At 45.3% G+C, this 6,917-nt stretch overlaps 1 long non-coding RNA gene across 1 annotated transcript; it reads right to left on the bottom strand.

Moving 5' to 3' along the window:
- Positions 1 to 634: 634 nt before the first annotated feature.
- Positions 635 to 2,742, bottom strand: LOC125169522 (uncharacterized). The gene is made up of 3 exons (XR_007153715.1): positions 1,729 to 2,742; positions 983 to 1,110; positions 635 to 891 (listed from the first exon to the last, which is right to left on the bottom strand). It is a non-coding gene; the product is annotated as an uncharacterized LOC125169522 (long non-coding RNA).
- Positions 2,743 to 6,917: the final 4,175 nt, after the last annotated feature.

Raw genomic sequence — 6,917 nt, 5'->3', positions numbered from 1 at the left:
TCCTCACTTTAACCTGCCAATAGGGCACCTCCCCTCACACCCTGTGGGAGTCTGAAAGACACATTTGCCATCCATAAAGAGGACATAAAACCTTATTTAGCTACACAAAAAAGCTACACTTACCTGCAAAGGGCTGGACCAGATCAGTGTTTTGTACAAGTGATGCATGTTGAATTCATCCAGGGGAATTTTTAAAAAATAAAGACTCCAGGTATACTGAACCAGATTCTCCAGGAGAAGCACTACTGCAGATAGTCAGTGAAGAGGGCTTTCCTAACCTTCAGGTCCCTCCTGTTCCTCCTTTGTGCCCATTATCTAGAAGGCTCTGTGTGTGTCCTCCTTCCTCAAGGAGAGCCAGTCTCCTTCCTGTCAATCAAGAACAAGCCTGGATTCCAAAAGATGCCCCCAGGGTCTCTCCTGCTCCCACTAGTTGGCCTTCCAGTCTGTTCAAGCCTTGACGGATGTCCAGGGGTCCTTTCTTCCATGATGTCCTCTGGGTTTCCTCTCCCATCCCTCTGTCCTGCCCTCTACCCCACCTCGCTCCATCTTGACCAGCCCTCATGGTCAAGGCCAACAAAGTTGGGAAGACCCGGCTCAGGCTCTGTCCTAGGAAGGCATCAGAGGATTCTTAAATTATTCAAAGTAAAGCTTTTATCACACACACACACACACACACACACACACACACACACCAGCAGCAGCAACTTTCTCTTGGCAATATCAACCACCTCTCACAGCATAAATAACTTCAAGGAGGCATTACCTCCCCTACCAGGTAAACCCTCATGGTGACGAGCACACCTCAGCTAGACTACCCGGGTTTGAATCCCTACTTACCCATGGTATGACTTCGGTCAGTCACTGAACTTTTCTACACCTCAATTTCCCCATCTGTGAAATGTGATTAGAATAGTGCTTATTTCATGGAAAGTTATAGGATTAAGCAAGTTAACATCTCTAAGGCCCTTGAAAGGTGCCTGACCCTAGTAAGTGCTGTAGAGCGCTGGCTATTTTTACCACCAGGAATGCAGTTCCAGGAGGATCACAGGCAGTGAAGGGGACCAAGAGCTCACGCCGTCATGTAGCATTCCGCCACTGTTACCTAGTTTACTGCAAAAAGAAGATCCAATTTACTTTTATTATGGTGAGTGGTTCATGGTTCAGAAGGCTTTGACCCCTTGCCCCCACTGTCCCCAAGTCTAAACAAGCCAGGTGGGGATTTTCTCTCGATAATTCTTTGGCCCAAAACCATCCATTCCCCGACCAACTCGCATTACCAGCTGATGCTCAGACAAGGTGCCTTTCTCAGGGAACTGCGTTTATTTTTCAGGAGAGATTTTTGGGGCAATTTTCCTTAACCTCACTATTACTATAGCCTTTTTCCAAATCCAAAACAAACATTACATCACTATTTCCCAGTTATATATTTAGCCACTCTAAACATGCAGATATTTGAAATGATCTAATCTGGTTTCCTCATTTTATAGGTAGAAACTGAACCCCCAAGGACAACTCATGTATCTGAGGTCCCACAACTAATCGTTGGTATCTGCCTCTTGGCCTGCAGCTTAATGCCTGCCCTATGCACCTCACAGCCTCCCCTAGAATGCTGAGGCCTGAGGGAATTGCTCTCCTGGGCCCCTCACACTGGTGCAAGAACAGGGTTCCACTGCATTTTAATTATTTATTGATAAATTTGAAATCTTTAGGGGTAAAATCATAACGTACCAGGGGTAAAACCAATACCAGAAGGTTGAGAGCCAGAATCATAAATTCATTTCACTAATTTTTGGAGCAGAGATTCTTCTTTAAAAAAGTATTTGAGAAGGGCAAATGAAGAGAGAAAGACAAAAAAGCTCCAGGAAAATTAAAGTCAATTAGTTTAACATCAGGCTGAGAAAATAAAATGTGCATTCTGTATTCACCTTGGTGGGAACATCATGAAATGAAGGAGGCAGCATTTCCCTCTGAGATGATAAATCGAGTTAAATTAACCAGATTTCTTTGATAAGATTACAAATGTAATACATGGAATATTATGATAAATGTCGTATTTCTGTATACAGTGGATGTATAAAGAAACAAATGCAATTCTCATCTTTTCATCTGAATTTCAGCTAGGGAACCTCAACTCAGTCCTAGATAGGAATTGCTTGTATTCGGGTGATCCTTCAAATACACCCAGACAGTCAATCATGCCAATGCTGGGTGAGTTAAGTGATTAGCAGAAATGAGGAAGCCATTTCAATTCTGGGTTGGGCTCCCATGTCCATGGCTTCATAGATGCAGTGGGAGAAGTATTCCCTTGGTGCCTGTGTCCCCAGCCCTGCAGAAACTGCTGGGGCTGTGGTTGTGTCCGTGGAGCTGAAGCTTCCAGCTGGCATCTTTCCACTCACCAGGGGCCTTTCTCCTAGCAACAGTTTGGGCTTATCATCCTGCAGATCCCCATGGGCTGTTGTGAATCATCCAATGTTATGAAGGTTTTATTGATGCGATCCAACAGTGAGCACTGCTTGAACAGTTAGAAGTAAACCACATAACGCTGGGCGTGGCATGCTGTTTACAATCCTAACATTAGGTTTCCTGCTTTCCAGGTCTCACAGGTAAAATACACAATGATAGGGGCGCCTGGGTGGCTCAGTCAGTTAAGCCTCCGACTTTGGCTCAGGTCATGATCTGGTGGTTTGTGGGTTCGAGCCCCGCGTCGGGCTTTGGGCTCTGTGCTGACAGCTCAGAGCCTGGAGCCTGCTTCAGATTCTGCGTCTCCCTCTCTCTCTGCCCCTCTCCTGTTCATGCTCTGTCTCTGTCTCAAAAATAAATAAACATTAAAACATTTTTTTAAAAAATACGCAATGATACACTTTTAGGTTTTCATTTTCCAGAAACCACAGAACTGTGGATCCTCACTTTTCTTAGAATCCTCTTTTTGTAATTTCAGAGAAAAACAAAATCTCCCCTCAGGAACCTTCAATGCATATTACTAAGTGAAAGAAGTCAACCTGAAGAGGCAGCATACTGTATGATTCCAACTATATGACAGTCCTGGAGACGAAAAAGGTATGTAGATGGTAAAAAGTTCAGTGGTTGCCATGGGTTAGGGGCTGGGAAAAAGGATGAGTCGGTGGGCACAGAGGACTTTCACTGTAGTGAAAATACTCTACATGGAACTGCAATGATAGATACACGTCATTTTGCATTTGCCCAACCCATAGAATGTACAACACCAAGAATGAACCCTCAGGTAGACAGACTATAGGCTTTGAGTCATTATGATTTGTCAATACAGGTTCGTCATTGGTAAAAAATGCACCATTCTGGGGCACCTGTGGGGTTCAGTCGGTTAAGCATCTGACTTCAACTCAGGTCATGATCTCTCGGTTCTTGAGTTCGAGCTCCACATCAGGCTCTGTGCTGACAGCTCAGAGCCTGGAGCCTGCTTCAGATTCTGTGTCTCCCTCTCTCTTTGCCCCTGTCCCTGTTGCACTCTGTCTCTCTCTCTCTCTCTCTCTCTTTCAAAAACAAATAAACATTAAAAAAAATTTTAACAAATGCACCATTCTGGTGAGTGATGTGAGTCATGCGGGAGGCTAGGCATGTGTAGGGACAGGAGAGATATGGGAAATCTCTGTTCCTTCTTCTTAAACTTGCTTAAAAAAATAAAGTAAAAACAAATCTTCCCTCCATCCCCAATTTTTTCCCCAAGTCACATGAAACACAACTAAAATCTGATCCTGACTGACAACCTCCCTGTTTTCCCTGTTTCTCTCTCTCCTCTCCTCTCCACCGGGTACATTTCCAGACTTGTTCTTTGTGCACAAAGGAACCATTTCTGCAGATAAGCCCAGCTGGTTCCCATGTGCCAGATCTATGCCAAGCATGTGCTTCTCCCAAGAAATATGCCACAGTGCCAGGCTCTCAGATTCCCTCTCCCTGACTCAAGGAGCCTCTTTAGCCTGTAGCCAGCCCTGACAGTGCCCCACCCATCTCTCTCTCTCTCTCTCTCTCACACACACACACACACACACACACACAGAAGCCTGCGCTTCTCCAAGAGCTTTTCCTCAGAGTTAAACCCCAGGACCACTCCCTCAACCCATAATAAATGGATAAATACCCCACCTTCCTCACCCCTAAGGGTGACAATTCTCAGCCATATTCCACAGCCTCTTATGTGTCCCCAGCAGAACTGAGCCTCCGTGGCCCATAGAAATCTGCTCAGCCACACACTTACATGCACTAATTGCACCCAGATCCTTGTCTCGTGGTCTGTTTGCAGCGAAACTCAAATTAAAATGGACTTCTTCCTCTCCTCCTCAAAAAACTTCTGACTCTCCATTCTCATCTTCCTTACCACATTTCCATAGAGGCAGTGTCCTGCACAAGGTTAAATGCTGTTCCTTTCCTCTTGAACCTGACTGGGAATGTCCTACCTCCACCTCTGAACCCGAGGTTGCCTCTCTTAGTAGTTCCTGTTCCTCATGCTCAACATACAAATAGACCAACGAAAACCAGCTCCACAGGGTATCTTGTTTCTCTCCCTCTCCTTCCCTCAACTATGTGGTTTAGTGACTCAGTCTGTTTGCTGTTCTTACTCCCCCCTGCCACCCACTTCCTTCCTATGTCATTTCAATCCCTGTTCCTTACTTCCTTCTGGAAACGGTTCTCAAAACCAGCCTTCTCAGCCTCGTGCCTCTTTGATGTCTCTGTGCACTTGGAGAGTCGATAATCCCCACTTTTCTTACAGGATCTCCTTTCTTGGCATAGTACTCCACATGTTTTCTCAGCCTATCCATTTTACCTCACCCACCTCTTCCCATTAAGAGTGTACTCAAACTCAAGGCTCAGCAGAAACCCCACCTCCTCCATGAAGCCTTTCCTGACCACCCTGGTAGAAGTGACTTTTTTCTTCTGAATCCATTAAGTGCCAAATGTCTTAAATTCTGCCTCATATTGTAGTCATGTATTTTATCTCCCTGTCTACATTACAAGTTCCTTGGGGTCAGAGACTTCGTTGGTATCATTGCATGTCACATACAAACTTAAACAAGAAACTCAATAAATTTCTGTGGAACAAAATGCCTGATTTGCTCTTGAGATAGTTCAACTCTAATAAATTTAACAAATAATATCAAAACTTAAAGGCACTTGTCAGTGTGACATCTTCTCATGTTCTCTTTCTACTCTTTTCTCTGCTGTGATCAGAAACTTGTGATAACATTTACATGTTAAGACTGTTCTTGGGGCGTCTGGGTGGCTTAGTTGGTTAAGCTTCCGACTCTTTTTTTTTTTATTTTATTTTTATTTTTTTTTTATTTTGGGGACAGAGAGAGACAGAGCATGAACGGGGGAGGGGCAGAGAGAGAGGGAGACACAGAATCGGAAACAGGCTCCAGGCTCCGAGCCATCAGCCCAGAGCCTGACGTGGGGCTCGAACTCACGGACCGCGAGATCGTGACCTGGCTGAAGTCGGACGCTTAACCGACTGCGTCACCCAGGCGCCCCAAGCTTCCGACTCTTGATTTCAACTCTGGTCATGATTTCACGGTTTGTGAGATGGAGCCCCACGTGGGGGTCCGTGCTAATAGCAGGGGAGCCTGCTTGGGATTCTGTCTCTCCCTCTCTCTCTGCCCCCTCCCCCCCCCAGGCTCTCTCTCTCTGAAAATAAATAAATAAACATCTTTTTTAAAAGATAACATTTAAAAGACTCTCTATTCTTGCCTGGCTCTCTTTGGTTTCTATTATGACTGTCAGTAAATAGCTCTATTATTAAGTACAAATCGCTTTCTTTCTCATCAGTCTCTGGCCCTGGAGATCTGGCTCTTCCCCTGGGATGGGAGGTGCCCGAAGGTGTGACTAGGCAACTGTTCAATTTGCTTACATCATAGGAGATGCCCCGGGGCGTAGGGCTGTGTTGATGTTCAGAGATGGGGCCTCTAAGGAGATTATCTTCAACCTCGTGTTTGCTCACAGCTCTCCTCTCTGGCTCTTGAGTCCCCACGATTCACAGTGTGTGACTGCCAAGTACATCCCTGTAGACCAATGGGCTTCCCTCTGCTTCACAACCCAGACTATCTCTAACCTGGAAAAGAATCTCCATTTCCTCTCCCTAAGTGTCTCTCTTCCATTCACATCACTGACAATAAAAACTTAAGCGGCACCTGGGTGGCTCAGTCGGTTGAACGACTGACTTTGACTCAGGTGGTGATCTCGAAGTTCATGAGTTCAAGCCCCGCACTGAACTCACTGCTGTCAGTGCAGAGCCTGCTTCTAATCCTGTCTCCCTCTCTCTCTGCCCCTCCCCTGCCGGCATGTGCTGTCTCTCAAAAATAAAATAAAATAAATTATATTTTAAAAAACTTAAGTCATTTTATTGCATAATTGGAGATGACTTTTCAAATGCCAACAGAACCATCTCAGGTATACATTTAAAAGAATACGAACAGCTACTGATTGAGTGCAGACAAAGAACAGTCAAGGAGTCTGGGAACACCAAACCCAGTCTTTGCTCACTGTGGGGAGAGCAGCACCAGGTTTGGTAAGGGTGTCACTGAATAAGTGAAGGGTCAGAATGAAGGGCTTCAAAGGTCAATTTGGGATTTATATCACCAAGTATGAACTTATGAGAATGAAAGCAGGATGAGAGAGGGCTCCATGTGCTGGGCACAGTCCCTTCTACCTCACTTCACAGCCCATTTTCCTCAGTGTCTCTCTCTCTGACTTTCCTCTCTCTCTACTTCAGTCTTGGGGATTGGCTTCCTCAAGGACAAACAAATGCCCCTGGGACAGCCGCATCCCTGGCCTCCCAGTTATCAGTGGAAGAGTCGCAACATCCCTCACCACCTCCTCCCCAAGAAAGATAGCAAAAAAAAAAAAAAAAAAAAAAAAGACAAGCAAATCAGTAATGGTTTCTTCAGTGG

Source organism: Prionailurus viverrinus, chromosome B4 (assembly GCF_022837055.1).
Source record: "Prionailurus viverrinus isolate Anna chromosome B4, UM_Priviv_1.0, whole genome shotgun sequence".
NCBI lineage: Eukaryota > Metazoa > Chordata > Mammalia > Carnivora > Felidae > Prionailurus > Prionailurus viverrinus.
Note: the sequence above shows the minus strand (reverse complement) of the source record. Positions and strands in the feature narration are given on the sequence as shown.